Raw genomic sequence first — 4,487 nt, forward strand, 5'->3', positions numbered from 1 at the left:
AGATGCTTCTGATTAGAGGTTCATCCCACCCTCCTGTTTCTGGATCGACCAACTCGCACACCCTTGTTAACAGACATCTTCCCCTCCGTGTAATGGGTGTTCGTGATCCATCTCTATTCAGCCACGGGTCGCTCCAAATACTCACTCCTGTACCATCTCCAATTCTGTGGATCAGGCATTTCTTCAGTAGATGTACACCTTTTAAAATACTTCTCCAGAGATACGTGATGACCCACAAGTATAGGGGATCAATAGTAGTCTTTTGATAAGTAAGAGTGTCGAACCCAACAAGGAGCAGAAGGAAATGACAAGCGGTTTTCAGCAAAGTATTTTTTGCAGACACTGATATTAGTGGTAACAGATAGTTTTGTGATAAGATAATTCGTAACGGGTAACAAGTATCAAGTGTAGCAAGGTGGTCCAATCCTTTTTATAGCAAAGGATAAGCCCGACGAACTCTTATATAAAGCAAAACGCTCACGAGGACACATGGCAATTACTGACAAGTTAGTTTTCATCATGTTCATATGATTCGCGTTGGTTACTTTGGTAATTTGATATGTGGGTGGACCGGTGCTTGGGTGCTGTCCTTACTTGGACAGCCTCCCACTTATGATTAACCTCTCTCACAAGCATCCGCAACTACGAAAGAAGAATTAAGATAAATCTAACCATAGCATGAAACATGTGGATCCAAATCAGCCCCTTATGAAGCAACGCATAAACTAGGGTTTAAGCTTCTGTCACTCTAGCAATCCATCATCTACTTATTACTTCCCAATGCCTTCCCCTAGGCCCAAATCATGGTGTAGTGTCATGTAGTCGACGTTCACATAACACCACTAGAGGAAAGACAACGTATATCTCATCAAAATATCGAACGAATACAAAATTCACATGATTACTTATAACGAGACTTCTCCATGTCCTCAGGAACAAACGTAACTACTCACAAAGCATGTTCACGTTCAAGATCAGAGGGGTATTGAATATCATTAAGGATCTAAACATATGATCTTCCACCAAATAAATGAACTAGCATCAACTACGTAGAGTAATCAACACTACTAGCAACCCACAGGTACCAATCTTAGGTTTTGGGACAAAGATTGAATATAAGAGATGAACTAGGGTTTGAGAGGAGATGGTGCTGGTGAAGATGTTGATAAAGATTGACCCTCCCTCGATGAGAGGATCGTTGGTGATGACGCTGACTTCGATTTCCCCCTCCTGGAGGGAAGTTTCCCCAGCAGAATAGCTCCGCCGGAGCCCTAGATTGCTTCTGCCCAGGTTCCGCCTTGAGACGGCGGCGCTTCATCCCGAAAGCTCTCCTCTGATTTTTTTTTCTAGGTCAAAACCCTCCATATAGCAGAAGATGAGCACCAGACGATGGCCAGGGGGCCCACAAGCCCTGGGGGCGCGCCTTGGGGGGTAGGGCATGCCCCCAGGCTTGTGGCCTCCTGGTGGGTCCCGTTCTGTTGTTTCTTCGCTCATTATTTTTTATATATTCTAAAATAATTCTCCGTAAAGTTTCAGGACATTTGGAGGTGTGCAAAATAGGTCTCTCAGATTTGCTCCTTTCCGGTCCAGAATTCCAGCTACCGGCATTCTCCCTCTTCATGTAAATCTTGTAAAATAAGAGAAAAAAGACATAAGCATTGTACTATAATGTGGAATAACAGCTCATAATGCAATAAATATTAACATAAAAGCATGATGCAAAATGGACGTTTCAACTCCCCCAAGCTTAGACCTCGCTTGTCCTCAAGCAAAAGCCAAAATCGATAATCATGTCCACATGTTTAGAGATAGAGGCGTCGATAAAAATAAAATTCGGACATGAGGGCATCATGATCATCTTTAGAACAACAACATATTGTCATATAACTTCTCATGCTAAAGTGATAAATCGTTCACAAGGTAAAGTATGAATCAAAAACTTTATTGAAAAATAACAAAGTATGATCTCAGTCATTGAAGCAATTGCAATTTATCATAATATCGGAAAGAGTCAATGTAAGGGCTTTTATGTAGTAAGTCCACATACTCGACCATCTTTTAGTCTTCCATAATTGCTAACACTCACACGATACTTATGAGATCAAAGCCTCAATCGGACACAGAGAAAGATAGGGGCTTATAGTTTCGCCTCCCAAGGGTAATGTCAACAATAATAGTTTATGTTCACCTACATCTGAGTGGATATGTATGTCTAGATCTTTTCGCAACACATAGTGCTTGCCAAAAAGAAAAAGTATAAAAAGGAAGGGTGAAGATCACCATGACTCTTGTATAAAGGTAGGGGATAAAAATGAAAGATAGGCCCTTCGCATAGGGAAGCAGAGGTTGTCATACGCTTTTATGGTTGTATGCACGAAATCTTAATGCAAAAGAACATCACTTTATATTGCCGCTTGTGATAAAGAACTTTATTATGTAGTCTATCGCTTTTATTTCTTCCATATCACAAGTTTGTATAAAGTTTATTTTCTTCACACTAAAAGATCATACATATTTAGAGAGCAATTTTTATTGCTTGCACTGATGACAACTTACTTGAAGGATCTTACTCAATCCATAGGTAGATATAGTGGACTCTCATGGCAAAACTGGGTTAATGGATGTTGGATGCACAAGTAGTATCTCTACTTGGTGCAAAAGATTTGGCTAGCATGGGATGAGAAGCAGGCTCAACATGTTGGAGGATCCAGGACATTATAACTTCTTTTCGGATATAAGAAAACATAACCCATCATGTTGTCTTCCTTGTCCAACATCAACTTATTAGCATATAATATTTTAATGAGTGCTCACAATCATAATAGATGTCCAAGATAGTGTATTTATATGTGAAACCTCTCTTTCTTTATTACTTTCTATTAATTGCAACAATGACCAACACTATGTGTTGTCAGCCCTCAACAAATTTTATTCATCATACTCCTTATATGTGAAGTCATCACTCTCCATAAGATCATTATATAATCTTTGGGTTTTTTACATCTGCGCCCCTAGTTCCTTAGCCATACTCATTCATCCCCACGTTCTTAACTTTTTCTCACTTTTCCCCACTCCCTTGCCCGAAACCCTCAGAACTGGTCACAAACGGTGGATGTCGTTGGGTCAGTGCTTTGATCGTTAACTCTGACGAGTGGGGCTGCGCTGACTGTGTCGCCCGTTGGACCTAATGAGTGGGGTCGCATCGGACAGTGCCGCTGTTCGCCCGTTGGGCCATCGTTAGACTGTTGGGCCGTGCGTGGGCCACAACGCCAGAAGCCTGTTATGCATGCACGACATGTCTAGCTAGCCTGCTATGCATGCACGTAGCTAGCCTACCTGCATGCTCCGCTGCCCGCCGCCACGATGCACTGACCGGCGTCTTTTTCACGGGAGCCGCTGCCGTTGGTTCGTCTCATCTCCCACGCGTGTCTCCTCGATGAAGATCATTGTTTCACACTTTTCGATCCACCCGCATCTATTAAACGTGGCAATTAAAACCTGTTGGCAATTAAAGTGGCATATCGATCGATCGATGCGGCTCGTTTGAACGTAAGCGCGGCCGGTGCCACTCCCCTTCCCTTCCCCTTTCCCTATTTAAAGCACCAACCCTCCACCTATTCTCCACACATCCATTTGCGCCGCCCCCTTCTCTTCTTCACCCAAACCCAGAGCACTCTCAAAGCGAGGCGAGGATGCAGTACAACGGCCCCACCTTCCAGCTCCCACCAACCGTGCCGGAGAGACGGTATCCGGCCGGCGTCGTCGTGGAGAGGACGCTCCGCGTGTGGGCGTTCTCACGCTGGAGGGGTGCAAGGGGGTTTGCCCAGTGGTTCCTTGGTGCGGGCTTCGCCCACCTCCCGGCAGGCTCGCCGGTGATGTTCTGACTGGAGGAAGTGCGTCCAAACTCCAGGACTCCGCCGATAGGGCTCACCGTCACCTTCACCAACAGATTTGATGCGTGCTACCTCCTTGGCAAGGTGTTTTGGTGTGGATGCGAATTCATCGCGTTCACAACCCACAACATCTTCACAAACTTCGACTGCATCTTCCCCACCCGCGACGGTATGCACAGCCTCCCCTACTACATCGGCGATGACGGCATGGAGAGGAGGAGCAGTGAAGAGGAGGCGCACTGAAGATGGTGGTGAAGGCCCGGTCTCGTGAGCTTGTCATTCCCTAGGGTGTTACGGCTTTTTATCTTTTATATAATTCTATCTTAATCATGTCGTTGGTTGTACCGTGAACTTGTTATCTCTGTCGTGTTATCCTCTAAGAACTATGTTATGCTTGCTACCCTTATTTGATATGTCGTTGGTTATCTGTGTTTTGCTTGCTATTTCTATATTATTTGATGTGAGATATCGCTAGATGGATATGGTGCCGTACGCGAGCCCTTATGCTAAATCAATCAATGAAAGGGTATCACTCAATGAAAACCAGCAAGTTTTGGGGTTAGCCTTGTAAAAATGGTTGGAGGGTAGCCCATT

The sequence above is a fragment of the Aegilops tauschii genome, chromosome 2 (assembly GCF_002575655.3).
Source record: "Aegilops tauschii subsp. strangulata cultivar AL8/78 chromosome 2, Aet v6.0, whole genome shotgun sequence".
Classification (NCBI taxonomy): domain Eukaryota; kingdom Viridiplantae; phylum Streptophyta; class Magnoliopsida; order Poales; family Poaceae; genus Aegilops; species Aegilops tauschii.